This window comes from Oncorhynchus mykiss, chromosome 3 (assembly GCF_057628025.1).
Source record: "Oncorhynchus mykiss isolate SJ-2025 chromosome 3, ASM5762802v1, whole genome shotgun sequence".
Taxonomy (NCBI): domain Eukaryota; kingdom Metazoa; phylum Chordata; class Actinopteri; order Salmoniformes; family Salmonidae; genus Oncorhynchus; species Oncorhynchus mykiss.
The window spans coordinates 59161708-59180634 of record NC_143024.1 but is presented as its reverse complement, the minus strand read 5'-3'; the positions used below and the strand labels follow the sequence as shown (position 1 = coordinate 59180634).

The 18927-nt window shown below is 41.5% G+C and overlaps 1 protein-coding gene across 5 annotated transcripts in view; it reads right to left on the bottom strand.

The window, feature by feature from the left end:
• Nucleotides 1–16783, bottom strand: part of LOC110520058 (protein TANC1) — a 285120-nt gene extending 268337 nt beyond the window's left edge. For 2 of the 5 annotated variants that reach the window (XM_021597043.3, XM_021597046.3), the window contains exon 1: nt 16675–16782. The gene's annotated coding sequence lies outside the window, so the exon portion shown is untranslated. Of the gene's footprint in view, nt 1–16674 lie in introns of all 5 variants that reach the window. The other 3 variants (XM_090229688.1, XM_090229690.1, XM_021597049.3) reach the window with 2 other exon arrangements.
• Nucleotides 16784–18927: the final 2144 nt, after the last annotated feature.

The window sequence follows — 18927 nt, the reverse complement described above, 5'->3', positions numbered from 1 at the left end:
TGCGATATCACGGGGGGGAAACCAGTGGCCCGGCGCCCTGTTTGCCCCATCCTCTGGATGCTTGTTCCCGTTTTCTAAACATTCTGCGCATGTACTACACCAAAACACAGTTCATGAGTAGCTGACCCTTTTAATTATTCCTGTGGCCATCAAATATGCCTAGACCTACTGTCAAGTTACCAAGTTGTTAGCTACAGTGCCTTCAAAAAGTATTCACACCCGTTTCCTTTTTCCACATTTTGTTGTGTTAGAGGTTGAATTTTTAAATTATTTAATTTAATTTCTTGTCACTGGCCTACACACAATGATGTCAAAGTGGAACTTTTTATAATTTATTTTTTACAAATGTATTAAAAATGAAACGCTGAAATGGCTTCAGTCAATAAATATTCAACCCCTTTGTTATGGCAAGCCTAAAGTTCAGGAATTAAAATGTTAAAATTAATAAGATGCAAGGACTCACTCTTGTGTGCAATAATAGTGTTCACACCTTATGTCCACCAGAAGCATCAAACTCTTTGCATTCCGGCGGAAGTAATGTATTGTTAATGGAGCAGTCCGCAGTGCTACGTTTGGGGTGCCCGACTAGGCTGCGTTACTTTTCTGTGCCATGGTACAAATCAAAAGTACACACACAGACTCCAACTAGCTAGCTTTTAGCCTGTTAAAAAGCGAAGCACGTGTGTCATGTACTAAAAATGCGGGCTAGACATCCGACAAAACAAACGCATATGCATCTGGTGGACATCGAGCATCAGTCGAGCAGTGGATTTCAAACACAGATTCAACAACAAAGACCAAGGAGGTTTTCAAATGGCTCGCATAGAAGGGCACCTATTGGTAGATGAGTAAAATAAAGACATTGAATATCCCTTTGAGCATTGTGATATAATTAATTACACTTTGGATGGGGTATCAATACACCCAGTCACTACAAAGATACAGGCCTCCTTCCTAACTTAGTTGCCAGAGAGGAAGGAAACTGCTCAGGGATTTCACCACGACGTCAATGGTGACTTTAAACCAGTTACAGAGTTTATTGGTTGTGATAGAAGAACACTGAGGATGGATCAACAACATTGTAGTTACTAGGGATGCACAATATATCGGTGAACATATCGGAATTGGCCGAAATTAGCTAAAAATGCCAACATCGGTATCGGGCCGATGTCTAGTTTAACACCGGTGTAAAAAAATGATGTCAAAGCAGATGTGCATACCTATATAACGTAGGTACATGACGTAATGACTTCACATAACATTTTGCGCTACACCTGCAACACAGCATTCCTAACCTAGCCCAGCCCACAATGTATGCTGTGTGGATTGAGCAGTCAACAAGTCGAGCAGTCATCTGAAAGAGTGAGACAATTCAAAGGCGAAATCCATTAATGCCAAGATAATTGAATTCATTGCCCTTGACAATCAACCGTTCTCTGTCGTGGATGATGTTGGCTTTCGCGACTGGACGAGCACCGGTACACACTAACGTTACCACGTGCGCTATTGTTCAGATGTTGCCCTACCGGAGTTACACACTGCTATTAGCTTCACGACATACAATGGAACGCCGTTTGGGTCTTTGTGTGTCAAAAAAGATACACGTAAAATAACACTATTTGACAATAACACCATTTAACATGTTAAATAAGATTTTAATTTGACACTTTAAATAACACAGTTCTAGTATAAAATGTTGTGTGTTCTGAATTTGCATGTGCAAGCCAAGCACCACCACTACTATCAGTAGCACTGTCAAAGTGGTACAAAAAAGTCTGCAAACAAGAAAACACCGGCCACGAACGATGTGTTTACAATACCGCAATGGTAATAAAGCCTTATTTGTTTGACAGCAACTTGTGGGGTAGCTAGCTAGCATTTGCTTGGTACCTAGCTAGCACCAATACAACCAGCCTGAAAACAATAACCATTAAAAACTGCAGTAATTTTCACTATTCTTAGCAATGATTTAGGAATCCTTGTGAGTAAGTATTGTTTTCACCTATTGAAATTGAATTTCAGTTCATGAAAATAAATAGCTAGCCAGCTACTTAACCCTGTTGCCCAAAGCTAACATTATAAGCAGCCAGCTAGCTTCATCTGGCTAGTGAGGCTCGACCTGACCGGGTTATGGTTGTGAAGCTAGCCACAATAAGGATTAGGTACAACAATGGAATTTGCTGTTTGCCTTCAAAATAAAAGTACCTCTTTGAAAGTGATGCAGAAGGTTACAACTGGTTGAATCATGCCATATTTAGACTAGATCATTTTAAACAAGGTTGGTATGTGAAGCAATGAAATGGGGTATCAGTCTACTCGGTGTCCCCCACAGACCACAATTGTGAAGAGTTTATGCAAATATTAAAGTTGTAGCTCTTATCACGGGACTGGGACTGTGTGAAATCACCTGCCCAGTCAACCTATTGTGTGTATTGACATTCATATTGCACTGTACAGCTTACCTAAGGACTGGGGATCAATGAAATGAGTTATCAGACTACAAAACATCCATGCAGTATTGTTTTTCCTCAAGAATAGTGTTCAATTCACATAGGTTGACAATAAATGTGGCAGAGTTTCAGAGTCCCATAATAAGAGTTACTATGCTAATGCTCTCTGGGTGTCACTGAGTAGACTGATACCCCATGTCATTGATCCACAATCCATAGGTAAGGCTGTACAGTGAAATAAGTATGTACTCAATGCAATTCTAAAGTATAATACATCCAGTGAGATTTCAACAGATTTTTGTCAAATTAACAAATTATTGTCTTTTGTTGATTTTATATAACAACATTCCAAACTTGTGTAGTATGATCTATTCAATTATAGCATAATTATACTATTTATATGCATTTGCATCACTGTCAATTATATACTTTTATTTTGAAGGCTAACCGCAAAGTCCAATATTGTGGCTTAATCCATATTGTGGCTAGATTCACAAAGATGGGTAACACCACCATTAATCAAATAAGACCTGTTTTAAAAATTATGGTTATTTTAGATGATGACACCTAGCTATATAGTTAGCTAGCTAACAATAGCTACTGAAACAGATTATGTTGTTTTTCTGTGTTTTAAGGGAAGAACATTGTTTGCATCCATGAGCTAGCTAGGTTTAGTTAATAACCAGCACTGTAGGTGTGCAAGACAACTTTACCAGTATCATAGCATACGTATCGATGAATCGTTGTGACTAGGGTTTCACATTTTGGGGAATATTCAGGGGTGGAAACTTTCCGTGGGAATTAACTAGAATATATGGAAATTAACAGGAATATATGGGAATTAATATTATTACCATTTAAATGTATATGTTATTTGCATTGATATACTTACCATATCATTTGGAGACAGAAACATAAACCTTATCATTAGTAGACATAATTACAAATGATTAAATCCTTCCAATAGAAATAAAATGTAAAAATGTAGTTACGAATCGAACTTCAATTAAATGAGTTGACTCTTCACATGGGATGATTTCACTGAACAACAAAAGAAAGGGATTATTGAATGATCCCCAATGATCCATCGCATCTCACAAAAATGTTTTCAACATACATCTGTAAAATGATAGTCTAGAAACTAAAGCTTTGGTTGTCTTCCTCTCAGGCTTCCATGTCTTCTCCCTGGACCTCTTCAATGTCCACCTCTTTAACATCACTCTGAGGCCTCATCTTCAATGTCAAGTTCCAACCTTCTTGAGGATGGCTCGTTGTCAGGCTCAAAAAGCCTCAAATTTGCCTGGATGGCCACCAATTTTTCACTCCTTGATTCGGTCAGCCTGTTGCGTGCAGATCCACAAAGTCCTTTTCACCAGGTGGCTGATGAGATATGTTGGCACGACTGCCATACTGCATATTCATCCCAAAGCTCTTGCTTGGAAGTGTACTTCGCCGGACTGCCAAGAACCTTGCCCTCATCCAGGCCAAGGTGGCGAGAAACGAAAGTGATGAAACCATAGGCCTTATTGATCTCTGCACCAGACAGGATGCTCTTGCCAGCATACTTGGGGTCCAACATTTACGCTGTGGCGTGTATGGGCTTCAGGCAGAAGTCTTCACGCTTTTTGATGTACTTCAGAACTGAAGTTTCCTCTGCTTGGAGCAACAGTGAAGTAGGCAGGGCAGTACGGATTTATTCTCTTACATCTGCAAGCAGAGCCTGAACATCAGACAGGATGGCATTGTCTCCCTCAATCCGTGCAATGGCTACTGCTATAGGTTTCAGGAGTTAAGTTAGTTAATTTTGCCTTGCCCATGAACATTCAACCACCCATCAGAGATGATTGCAATACAGTCTGCTTTCTCTATGATTTGCTTGACCTTCACTTGAACTCTGTTGAACTCTGCATTCAGCAAATTAGTAGATAAAGCATGTCTGGTTGGAGGGGTGTATGCTGGGTGAAGAACATTCAGAAATCTCTTCCAATACACATTGCCTGTAAGCATCAGATGTGAACCAGTTGCATACACAGCTCGAGCAAGACATTCATCAGCATTTCGCTTACTATGTTCCTCTATTGAGTCAAAAAAACTTCTGATTCCTGGAGGACCATGAGCTGTTGCTATCGATAAGGTTCATCATTTAAACCTCTAATAGAAGTAGAGGGACTTTTGTCAGAGGTTGCTTGATGTGAGCGCTGAGGGAACTTTATGCACCTAGCCAAATGATTCTGCATCTTTGTTGCATTCTTCACATATCATTTGGCACAGTATTGAGCTGGGGTGAACTCTGCTTCCATTGATCATCCATTATCTGTTTCTACAACTTGATTGGAGTCCACCTGTGGTAAATTCAAGTGATTGGACATGATTTGGAAAGGCACACACCTGTCAATATGATTAAATACATTTGTATTTGCCACATGCGCCGAATACAACAGGAACCTTACACTGAAGTGCTTACTTACAAGCCCTTAACCTTTGCGCTCCGGTACCGCTTGCCATGCGGTAGCAGAGAGAACAGTCTATGACTAGGGTGGCTGGAGTCTTTGGCAATTTTTAGGGCCTTCCTTTGACACCACCTAGTATAGAGGTCCTGGATGGCAGGAAGCTTGGTCCCAGTGATGCACTGGGCCCTACGCACATCCCATCTGTTGTGCCTTGCGGTCGGAAGCCAAGCAGTTGCCAAACTGCGGATATGAGGACCCATGCCAAATCTTTTCAGTCTCCTGAGAATAGGCGTTGTCGTGCCCTCTTCACGACTGTCTTGGTGTGTTTGTACCATGATAGTTTGTTGGTGATGTGGACACCATGGAACTTGAAGCTCTTAACCTGCTCCACGACAGCCCCGTCGATGAGAATGGCTGCGTGCTCGGGCCTCCTTTTCCTGTACTCCACAATCATCTCCTTTGTCTTGATCACGTTGAGGGAGAGGTTGTTATCCTGGCACCACACTGCCAGGTCTCTGACCTCCTCCCTCCCTTTGAAGTAAATCCTTTGCATCCGACTCGTTAAAGAAAAATTGTTCGTCCAGTACAAGATGAGTAATCGCTGTCCTGAAATCCAGAAGCTCTTTTCGGTCATAAGAGACGGTGGCAGAAACATTATGTACAAAATAAGTTACAAATAACGCACAGATCTGGGGAAGGAGGCACAGACCTTCCAGAAGGACAATCATCTCTGCAGCACTCCACCAATCAGGCCTTTATGGTAGAGTGACTGCCCACTTGGGAGTTTTCCAAAAGGCACCTAAAAAGACTCTCAGACCATGAGAAACAAGATTCTCTGGTCTGATGAAACCAAGATTAAATAATTTGGCCTGAATGCCATGCATCACGTCTGGAAGAAACCTGGCACCATCCCTACGATGAAGCATGCAGGGACTGGGAGACAAGTCAGTATCGAGGGAAAGATGAACGGAGCAAAGTACAGAGAGATCCTTGATGAAAACCTACTCCAGAGTGCTCAGGACCTCAGACTGGGGCCAAGGTTCAGCTTCCAACAGGACAATGACCCTAAGCACACAGCCACGACAATGCAGGAGTGGCTTCAGGACAATTCTCTGAATGTCCTTGATTGGCACAGCCAGAGCCCGGACTTGAACCGGATCGCAAATCTCTGAAGAGACCTGAAAATAGCTGTGCAGCCACGTTCCCCATCAAACCTGACATAGCTTGAGAGGATCTGCAGAGAAGAAACTCCCCAAATACAGGGGTGCCAAGCTTGTAGTGTCATACCCAAGAAGACTCGAGGCAGTATCGATGCCAAAGGTGCTTCATCAAAGTACTGCGTAAAGGGTCTGAATACTTATGTAAATGTGATGTTTCAGTTTTTTATTTCTACATTTCTACATGGGGTATTGTGTTTAGATTGATGAGTAAAAAAACAAAACAATTTGATCCATTTTAGAATAAGGTTGTAACGTAACAAAATGTGGAAAAGGTCATGGGGGCTGAATGGTTTCCGAATTCACTGTAGGCCTACTGCAGCAATGATTGGTTATGGCGCACCAGTCTGTGTAGAGTATAGGTCTGAGTAGTGCCTGTCAATGCAATAGAATCCTACTCCAATGCACTCTCTCACAAAAAAAAAGCACTGTCTTTTTATGACTTCAAGCCTATCAACTCCCGAGATTAGGCTGGTGTAACTGATGTGAAATGGCTAGTGACGTCACTCGCTCTGAGACCTTAAAGTAGTTGTTCCTCTTGCTCTGCAAGGGCCGCGGCTTTTGTGGAGCGATGGGTACGATGCTTCGAGGGTGGCTGTTGTCGATGTTTCCCTGGTTCGAGCCCAGGGAGGGGCGAGGAGAGGGACGGAAGCTATACTGTTACACTGGCAATACTATAGTGCCTATAAGAACATCCAATAGTCAAAGGTATATGAAATACAAATGGTATAGAGAGAAATAGTCCTATAATTCCTATAATAACTACAACCTAAAACTTCTTACCTGGGAATATTGAAGACTTGTTAAAACGAACCACCAGCTTTCATTTGTTCGCATGTTCTGAGCAAGATACTTAAACATTTGCTTTTTTACATGGCACATATTGCACTTCTACTTTCTTCTCCAACACTTTGTTTTTGCATTATTTAAACCACATTGAACATGTTTCATTATTTATTTGAGGCTAAATTGATTTTATTGATGTATTATATTAAGTTAAAAATAAAAAAGTGTTCATTCAGTGTTATTGTAATTGTCATTATTACAAATAAATAAATAAAAATATTAATCGGTATCGCCCTTTTTTGGTCCTCCAATAATTGGTATCGGCGTTGAAAAATCCTAATTTGTCGACCTCTATTGCATACTAAATCTTGCAGTTTGTTTTGTTTCGGTATGGCACATTGAAAGTGTATAATATTGCACTGATTCAATTCATACAGTAGAGCGATATGTTGACAGTGTTTAATAAAGGGGAAAACTAGAAAGTTGAGTGAAGTTCAATCTCGTTCTTCTCTGCGCAGCTGACATTTCTTCTGCACCGTCCGAGGGGAGTTGTGCGCGCTCGCAGCTTAGAGGGAACATTGGCCATAACACAGCGATTTAGCCTTCCATTTCTCTCTGCAGCTTTCTAAATACTTAACACATTTTTTTTTAATCAATAACAGCTGTTTCATCAGGAGGTAAAGTTAAAACACACACACATTTGGTTGCACTAACACAGGCTTGAGGTCTCATACAGTATTGTAGCCCACTGAGGGTTTTTATGAGAGTCCTTTCATGAATGAATTATTACCATGTCAGTTCGATGGAATGCCTCATTGAGTCAAATGTGTTAATTAAATGGTGCAATCATAAAACTTTTGGCAGACCCAAATAATTGTGGTTTCTAAACTGGATGTTCTCAGTGAGCTAATGAGGTCACTGAAATTTCACAGGGTCGTACAGTAGCTTTGTTTGCTTGCACATTCTCTCTCTTCTCTCTGCCTGAGCTGCTCTCCTGTTCAGAAACCTAATCCTCCAGCAATCTAGCAAGGCAACTCAACATGCATCTGTCATTCTGTAACATTTTTATTGATGCTGAGAGGGAAGCAGGGCAATTAAATGGTGGTGTTAAAAGAGCTAAGGCGAGCGATACATACAAACTGCTTTGAACCCTTGAGAAATTGTACATGCAATTACACAATGCATTGTACCCTATAGGCTAGATACTGGTGAATGTAATAGCCTGTGTACAATTTGAAGATTAGACCTAGCCATTGTCAGCTGAACTGAGCAGATCAAGCAACAAGAACCAAGGATGAAATGATGATATATTGTTAGCTTCCTATTATTAACTGTGAGAGAATCCTTTGACAGACAAATAATAATGTCTAGTTACACTACATGACCAAAAGTATGTGGACAGCTGTTCATAGAAGATCTCATTCCAAAATCATTGGCCACTCTTCTGGGAAGGCTTTTTTTTTAAATGTATGTACCTTTATTTAACCAGGAAAAGCCCATTTACACCCAGTCTATTTTTCAATGGAGACCTGGCCAAGAAGGCAGCGACAATCAACAGATTACAGAATTAAATATACAACAATATAACAAGATGATCCAGCCTAAAAAAAGCATTTACTCTCTGTAACAGAGTATCCCATCAATATTTTAAAATTAATTCAGTGGCACTCACATATCTAGATGAAGCATGGACTGTAGACTATTCCATGCCTCTGGTGCACAAAACGAGAAGGCAGCCTTGCCTAATACTGGAAATGTCCTGGGGTCTTTAAGTAGCAACCACCTAACAGACCTGGTATGGTAACTGCTGGTGGTGAAGGAGACCAGATTACAGAGATAAAGAGGGGGGTTTCCCCAAAATGGCATTGTATTTGTACACATACAAATGTAGAATAAATCTGAATAAAACACAAGACCCCTTTTGCAAACAGAGGATGGGAGTGTGATTACACATTATTAATTTTATGTTTGAAATACACAAAAAAAAACATCCCACTCAACTTCAAGCCTATGGAGGGTGGACTGACAACTAGAGGTCGACCAATTATGATTTTTAAAAGCCGATACCGATTATTGAAGGACAAAAAAAAGCAGATCGGCCGATTTTTAAAATGTATTTGTAATAATGACAATTACAACAACAGTGAATGAACACTTTTATTTTACCTTAATATAATACATCAATAAAATCAATTTAGCCTCAAAAAAATAATGAAACATGTTCAATTTGGTTTACATAATGCAAAAACAAAGTGTTGGAGAAGAAAGTAAAAGTGCAATATGTGCCATGTAAGAAAGCTAACGTTTAAGTTCCTTGCTCAGAACATGAGAACATATGAAAGCTGGTGGTTTGTTTTAACAAGTCTCCTCACTCCTACCTGGGGGTCGAACCAGGAACACAACGACAACAGCCACCCTCGAAGCAGCGTTACCCATGCAGAGCAAGGGGAATAACTACTCCAAGTCTCAGAGCGAGTGACGTTTGAAATGCTATTAGCGCGCACCTCGCTAAATAGCTAGCCATTTCAGCCTAATCTCGGGAGTTGATAGGCTTGAAGTCATAAACAGCAGAGCTGCTGTCAAAATGCACGAAAGTGCTGTTTGAATGAATGCTTATGAGCCTGCTGGTGCCGACCATCACTCAGTCATGCTGCTCTATCAAATCATAGACTTAATTATAACATAATAACACACAGAAATGCGAGCCTTAGGTCATTAATATGGTCGAATCAGGAAACTATAATCTCGAAAACAAGATGTTTATTCTTTCAGTGAAATACGGAACCGTTCCGTATTTTATCTAATGGGTGGCATCCATCAGTCTAAATATTCCTGTTACATTGCACAACCTTCAATGTTATGTCATAATTACGTAAAATTCTGGCAAATTAGTTCGCAATGAGTAAAAAATCTTTTTTTTTTTTTTTTTAAATAGGCGTCCAAAATTACCAATTTCCGATTGTTTTGAAAAATTGAAATCGGCCCTAGTTAATCGGCCATCCCGATTAATCGGTCGACCTCTACTGACAACCCTCTGCCACATTTGTTATTGGTGTCAACTAGGGCTGGCACAATTACTGTATAACCCACGATTATGGAGGAAGACCGTCATGAAAATAAATAACCGTTTAAAACCAAAATAATAAGACTTATTTTATTTTTAAACAGTTGACTGAAGACGGGATTTGTGAGGACATGTATTATTTATTACATTGTTAGCCCAGAAAATCTTAAGTGTTATTACATACAGCTGGGAAATTTTGGAGGATATCAGAGCAGTGTCAACTTATCAGCACTACGACCAGGAATACGACTTTCTCGAAGCGGACCATTTCTTCGTACCACCCAGGGCATTTGAACTGATCCCAGAGGCCAACCCAAAACAACGCCGCCGGAGGAGAGGGAGTCAGAGAGGTCGTCTAGTCAGACTTAGGAGGCGCGCACACCCCCAACGCTTCCGAGTATATTACTCGCTAATGTCCAATCCCTCGATAACAAAGTTGACAAGATCAGGGCAAGAATTGCTTTCCAGAGAAACATCAGGGATTGTAACATTCTCTGTTTCATGGAAACATGGCTGTGTCAGGATATGCTGTCGGAATCGGTACAGCCACCTGGATTTTCAGTGCATCGCGCCGACAGGAATAAACATCTCTCTGAGAAGAAGAAGGGCAGGGGTGTATGTTTCATAATTAATGACTTATGGTGTAATTGTAACAACATACAACTTATCAGTGGTGTGGGGGCTGTGCTTTGGCAAAGTGGTTGGTGTAATATCCTGCCTATCTGGCCCTGTCCGGGGGTATCATTGGATGGGGCCACAGTGTCTCCTGACCCCTTCTGTCTCAGCCTCCAGTATTTATGCTGCAGTAGTTTATGTGTCGGGGGGCTAGGGTCAGTCTGTTATATCTGGAGTACATCTCATGTCTTATCCGGTGTCCTGTGTGAATTTAAGTATGCAACATGCATTGCTTGCTGTTTGGGGTTTTAGGCTGGGTTTCTGTACAGCACTTTGAGATATCAGCTGATGTAGGGCTATATAAATAAATTTGATTTGATTTGATACAGGAACTCAAGTCCTTTTGTTCACCTGACCTAGAATTACTCACAATCAAATGCTGACCGTATTTTCTCCCAAGATAATTATCTTCGGTTATTGTCACAGCAGTGTATATCCCCCCTCAAGCCGATACCCCGACGGCCCTCAAGGAACTTCACTGGACTTTATACAAACTGGAAACCATAGATCCTGAGGCTGCATTTATTGTAGCTGGGGATTTTAACAAAGTCAATTTGAGGAAAAGGTTACCTAAATTCTATGAACATATTGGCTGTAGCACTCAGGCTGGAAAAACACTGGACCATTGTTAGTCTAACTTCTGGGATGCATGCAAGGGTCTCCCTTGCCCTCCTTTCGGCAAATCTGACTACGACTCCATTTTGCTCCTCCCTTCCTATAGGCAGAAACTCAAACAGGAAGCACCCGTGCTAAGGACTATTCAACACTGGTCTGACCAATCGGAATCCACGCTTTAAGGTTGTTTTGAGCAGGCGGACTGGGATATGTTCCGGGTAGCCTCTGAGAATAATATATACAGTGTGCACCGAAATGGTCACTGAGTTTATCAAGAAGTGTATAGGAGATGTTGTACAAACTGTGACTATTAAAACCTACCCTAACCAGAAACTGTGGATAGATGGCAGCATTCACACAAAACTGAAAGCACGAACCACCGCATTTAAACATGGCAAGGTGAAGGGAATATGGCAGAATACAAACTGAGTAGTCTTTCCCTCTGCAAGGCAAGCAAACAGGCAAAACATCAATATCGAGACAAAGTGGAGTCGCAATTCAACGGCTCAGACATGAGACGTATGTGGCAGGGTTTACAGAAAATCACAGACTACAAAAGGAAAACCAGCCACGTTGCGGACACCCACGTCTTGCTGCCAGACAAGGTAAACACGTTCTTTGACCGCTTTGAGGATAACAGTGCCACCGACGCGGCCAGCTACCAAGGACTGTGGGCTCTCCTTCTCCTTGGTCGACATGAATAAAACATTTAAACGTGTTAACCCTCTCAAGGCTGCCGGCTCAGACGGCATGCCTAGCCGCGTCCTAAGAGCATGCGCAGACCAGCTGACTGGTGTGTTTACGGACATATTCAATCTCTCTCTATCCCAGTCTGCTGTCCCCACATGCTTCAAAATGGCCACCATTGTTCCTGTACCCAAGAACACAAAGGTAACTGAACTAAATGACTATCGCCCTGTAGCACTCACTTCTGTCATCAGGATGTGCTTTGAGAGACTAGTCAAGGATCATATCACCTCCACCTTACCTGTCACCCTAGACCCACTTCAATTTGTTTACCACCCCAATAGGTCCACAGACGATGAATTCGCCATCACACTGCACACTGCCCTATCCTATCTGAACAAGAGGAATACCTATGTAAGAATGCTGTTCATTGACTATAGCTCAGCATTCAACACCACAGTACCTTCCAAGCTCATCATTAAGCTTGAGGCCCTGGATCTCAACTCCACCCTGTGCAATTGGGTCCTGAACTTCCTGACGGGCCGCCCCCGGGTGGTGAAGGTTGGAAACAACATCTCCACTTTGCTCATCCTCAACACTGGGGCCACACAAGGGTGCGTGCTCAGCCCCCTCCTGTACTCCCTGTTCATCCATGACTGCGTGGCCATGCACGCCTTCAACTCAATCATTAAGTTTGCAGAGGACACAACAGTATTAGTGTTGATTACCAACAACGACGAGACAGCCTACAGGGAGGAGGTGAGGACTCTCGGGAATGTGGTGTCAGGAAAATAAACTCTCACTCAACGTCAACAAAACAAAGGGGATGATCGTAGACTTCAGGAAACAGCAGAAGGAGCACCCCCCTATCCACATCAACGGTAGAGCAGTGGAGAAAGTGAAAAGTTTTAAGTTCCTCGGGGGTACACATCACTGACAAACTGAAACGGTCCAGCCACACAGACAGTGCCTCTTCAACCTCAAGCTTGTCACCTAAAACCATCACAAACTTTTACAATTGAGAGCATCCTGTCGGGCTGTATCACCGCCTGGTACGGCAACTGCACCACCCACAACCGCAGGGCTCTCCAGAGGTGTTGCAGTCTGCACAATGCATCATCTGTACCTGCCCTCCAGGACACCTACAGCACCTGATGTCACCGGAAGGCCAAAAAGATAATCAAGGACAACAACCATCCGAGCCACTGCCTGTTCACACCGCTATCATCTAGATGCCGAGGTCAGTACAGGTGCATCAAAGCTGGGACCAAGAGACTGCAGCTTCTATGTCAAGGCCATCAGACCGTTAAACAGCCATCAGCAGCACAGAGAGGCTGCTACCTATATACAGACTTAAAATCATTGGCCACTTTAATAAATGGAACACTTTAATAATACCACTTTAACAATGTTTACATATCTTGCATTACTCATCTCATATGTACAGTTTATACTGTATTCTATACTATCTATTGCATCTTAGCCTATGCCACTCTGAAATTGCTCATCCATATATTTATACATTCTTATAAATATATAGGCTCAAGCATTTCACTACACTCACAATAACATCTGCTAACCATGTGTACGTGACCAATAAAATTTGATTTGATTTGAGTCTGTTTCTGCAGTAACATGGATGCTTCTCACCTTGATGAAACTTTGTTGCTCCTTGCTGAAACAAGCAAGGTGTTGTAGCAAACGAGACTTCGGTTGCCTAGGCAACACCCCCCACAATGCAGCAGCAGCACATATAGAAATAGAATGAATAGAACTTGCTTGGAACCTGCAACCCTGGTAATTTAACTGGTAAACTCATGGGTACACTCGCAGTGAGAGAAGAAAATGTGCTATTCTAACAGTTATTATGGTCATTTGGCTGACCGTCAACCAAAATTCCATGACCATCACAGCCCTAGTGTCAACCCATATCTTTACACCGGCATTAGCGCACAACCAGGTTCACGGAGAATCCTTCCAATAGCATTTCATTTTGCAAAACCTACTCACACGGAGAGCTCTGAAAACAAACAGCACACACTTTCCCTGTTTTTGCGACACAAAACAATTCTGCTGAACAATTTTCTGGTAATGAGGGTCCTTTAAACCCAATTAAACTCTTCATGTCAGTAGACATTCAATATTGCTGCTTCTTACTGGAATAATGTGCCACATAATGTGGTAGAATAATTTGCTACATAATGTGGACAGTGTTTGGACATCCTGGCCTGAACACTGTCAGGTCAGTGGCTCCATTGACTGTCTCCTCACCCCCAAATTGTCTCCTTGGTTCCACTCCCTTGTTACTGGGTAACTGGCTATGAACCATGGGAACCAGGTTCTCTACTGTGACTACAGACCTCCTCGGCACTTTAAAGGCTACATACAGTAACTTTGCAAATGACTTATGACATTTGTTTTCTTCAGATAAACTATTATGACAGTGCACACTTCAGTCCAGTCATCACAAGCAAGCACCTGTCAGCTGCAGTCAGTCACCTGTTGTGGAGCTGGAAATATTTTTAAGCTTTGATGTCATGATTGTGAAATGGATAATAGGTTAACTCTGAAGGTTATGGATATAGAAATGTTTAATAGAGAAGAGACAAGCTTTTATCTTATCATATGTAAGGTCAACTGAACTGTAGTGACTAAGGTCACAACAACCAAATGGTTTGAATTCATCTGAACTTTGTGTCAGACTCAAAGCACTTTCCAGGTAGCCTACCATCACAAAGTTCAGTGAGGACATGCTATGTTCATTCAATTAATCTGCCCCTTTTCATCAAAATGGAAACGGACCTTTCAGCATGAAGAACGTTTCAGAAAGGACTACAATAACTTTTTAAAGCATCTGAGGTTTACATGAGTTCCAAAAAGCAAGGAAGTGTCTTATGTAAACACAGAACAAACTTACGTCAACATGACTCAAACCAAGGGTGAGCAAGTATACTGCATATGGGTTGGGTCTTGACTAGAGGTCGACCGATTAATCGGAATGGCCGATTAATTATGGCTGATTTCAAGTTTTCATAACAATCGGAAATCTGTATTTTTTTGCCGATTTTTTTTATGTATTTTTTATACCTTTATTTAACTAGGCAAGTCTGTTAAAAACATATTCTTATTTTCAATGGCGGCCTAGGAACGGTGGGTTAATTGCCTTGTTCAGGTGCAGAACGACAGATTTTCACCTTGTCAGCTCGGGGGATCCAATCTTGCAACCTTACAGTTAACTAGTCCAACGCAATAACGACCTGCCTCTCTCGTTGCACTCCACAAGGAGACTGACTGCCTGTTACGCAAATGCAGTAAGCCAAGGTAAGTTGCTAGCTAGCATTAAACTTATCTTATAAAAAACAATAAATCATAATCACTAGTTAACTACACATGGTTGATGATACTACTAGATATTATCTAGCGTGTCCTGCGTTGCATATAATCTGACTGAGCATACAAGCATACAAGTATCTAAGTATCTGACTGAGCGGTGGTAGGCAGAAGCAGGCATGTAAACATTCATTCAAACAGCACTTGCGTGCATTTTGCCAGCAGCTCTTCGTAGTGCGGCAAGCCTTGCGCTGTTTATGAATTAAATTTGATCAACTCCCGAGATGAGGCTCTTGTAACCGAAGACTTCAAAACCACCACCTCATATACATTTCAAGCATCAAACAAGACCACACTACTATGTAATAAACTATTTCTGATCCATTAAAAACAGGATATTATTTTAGCACTTAACATTACAGAATATAATGAAGTGCAATAACATTGTTAATGGTATGGTAACAAGTTAGTTTCTCACAATAAACACGGGAATACACCACATAAACCTACTTGGTTTTATTATAGAGGTGTAACAACACAAGAACAGTATGGTAAAATGGAAGGTTTTGAGGATAGGGTTAAAAAGGGGTGGGATACCTGTTATTCTAGTTACTATGGCACACAGTGTGTGGTGTTTAACATTTAAAAAAATATAATTCGTCTATACTGTACTTAAATGAATTGGTATCTGGTCAAATAATGGTTTTCGTTGTGTGTAACTAACGTGTTACTTAGTAGCAAAGCCAACAGCTGTTGTTGTTTTTTTTGTCTCTTGTAGGAATGCATTGCTGACAGTTTACACATTTCCCAAGCACGCCAAAATGAGCGGCAATTTCAGCGTGAGACTATAAAATCAAATAAGGCCAACCGGATTTAGTTCAGCAAGGTTCTGAGTGGCCTGATAACAGCGACAAAACCTGACAAGTTGCACAGCTAACGTTTTTGAACATACGTTTAAGCTATGGTTGGACTCAATAGAAATGTCTAAAGATTTTAGTTAAGACTTAACAGCTTGACTTAAAGCTCGAGCTGTCAACGAGCGCAGTTTCACAAGAACCCCCCCTCACACTTTGCTCAACAAATCATTGATTTTAAAGTGAGGCCCTATCGCTCACTATTAAACACACTTCCCGCATAATAGCAATAGACATGTTTATTTAACGCTATGTTTATTTCTTCAATGTGAACTCACAGCGCTTCCAGTCAAACACGTTTCCAACGTATTCATCCTCCTTGCTAACTCTTCCTCCAGACAACCTGAGAAAAGCCGAAACTAAACTCTCCATATAGCTCGCTAAGTTAGTCTACTTTCTCTCCTCAAACCTAACTAAACACAGTCCAAGCTGTACTTGATAGTTTCTCTAAAGACGAACACACTGAACTTGAGTCAAAATATTTACCTGGGAAATGTCATGGATATCTCAGTAGGAAAAGTTTTCCAACGGCTTAACTCCACATGAATCCTCTGATGGACCAAAGGTACTGCGCGAGCTCCTCCCTCTCTCCATGAGGTCATTTATAACCTAGGTCGTGCGCGCAACTGCGCATCGACTGCAGTGCACGATACTGGTAACCATGCAGACCACCATGCATAGTGCATGCCTAAAGTGCATAATCGTATTTAATCAAAGTACAGAAGTGATGCGCATTAACAAAGCCCTTTGTTGTTGTTACATTTATTCTATGTAGGCCGACAGACATTACATTTGCGAAACGTATTTTTGTGGTGTAAAATGACTTGCTGAACGAAGATTGCTGGATTTGTGTTTCATTGAGTGATATTTAATGTGAAGTAAATTACAAGTGCTTTAGGCTTGCTTTTTATAACATTATAGTCAGGTGTATGGCGACACCGTGAGGCACAAACTGCTATCTCAATCAACTGTTTTTTCAAGTATTTTCAATTTTCAGGACGGAAGTGACCGGTCTGAAATAAAAAAAATGTGCAACTTTTAAAATAAAAAAAATTATGTGGAAGCTCCCGAGTGGCACATTAGTCTAAGGCACTGCATCTCATTGCAAGAGGCGTCACTACAGACACCCTGGTTCGAATCCAGGCTGCATCACATCCGGCTGTGATTGGAAGTCCCATAGGGCGGTGCACAATTGGCCCAGCAGCATTATTGTAAATAATAATTTGTTCTTAACGGACTTGCCTTGTTAAATAAAGGTTAAATACAAACAAAAAAATGTATTCCCACTTCCTTGTCACACCCATACACGTGGCCCATCCTGGTGTAAAAACTTAAGTAGAATATACAAGGACAAACAACCACAGAAGTAGCCTGTACACCACAATGGATACTAGAAGTTATTAGGCATTGGTTTTCATATTGTTTATAACAATGTCATTCCTATAATTATTTTATTGAACAGAAATGTTTTATTAAAATATAACAGAATATGATTAAGAAACAGCACATATTTTGGTTACATCTCTCAACTCCTCCCCTGTGTGAGGCAGGGTTATTGTTGGACTCGTGTTTTCTCAGCAGTACAGCAGATGTCATAGAAGCAATCAACCCTGTCAGATGGCTGGGAAGTCATTGCCAGGGAAATGCACCGTCTGTCTGCAGCTCAGCAGACCACCAACCACTCCATCCCTCAGCTAGAGACTGAGGCCTCAAAATTACATACACAGATGGTACCAAAGGCTTGAGTGAACATTGAGCACCACAGAGCTTTAGGTCTGCATGGTATCTCAATGTTATTAATATGATATCTATCCTCCAGTCTCCTTGTTATGAATGCACAGGTAACTAGCCCGAATCCCAACAGATCAAAAAGCCTCATAGGCTGAAGGAGAGAACAAAGCGAGTGCCTTCGCATATTCTGTCCAACCTCACCAGCTGCTGGAATAGAATCCGGCGAAGACTGCCAATTGTTGTAAAACATTTGTTTCCTGCGTTATGCTACTACTGGCTACCGCCATCTTGCAAAATAGCAGGTTAGTATGGCCTAGTATTTCCCAGTGTGCCATAAAAGGCTTTTACTGGCACTGACTTCTTTGCCACAAAGACAGGCAACAAAAGATGAAATAAGCTAGGAGCCTGAAAAGTGAACCCCAAAATTAACATGTGATGAGTGGGGCACTACTCATGTTTGTCAGACAGTGTCCCCAGATAGTGTTGGCTCTGGCAGAAGTACTCACTCAATTCAGCACTTGGCTGGGTTCATCCTCACAACAGGGGATCTTTTGTGAGGGCTCTATAAGAGATGTCGACACATGCAGAGAACTCCCCCCCCCCCCCCAAAGAGGCAGAGTTCAAAGACACTCTGCTGTGGGTTAGTTTCTGTGGAAACACCAGGACACTGGCATACTGCTGGCAGAGACGTACTGAGACATGCCACAGTACGTTTCACTCTCAGGAAATACTGCATAGTACTATAATTATGAAATGGCGTAGATAGAGATGTACAATATGCATGTGGAAGAGCAGTTCCCATCAATATAATAGACAAGCAAGTCAGAAAATACCTCATAATGATAGGGGAAATGGACTCAAAGACCCTGGTTTTCCTAGGTGTTAAACATCCATGATAAAGCTTTTAAAAAAGCAACAAAAAAAATTCCATCTCCTTCAAGCTAACAGGAGTTAGTTGTCGCCACCCTCTGGTCATTACAAAATTTGCAGTATGAAAAAGCAACACAA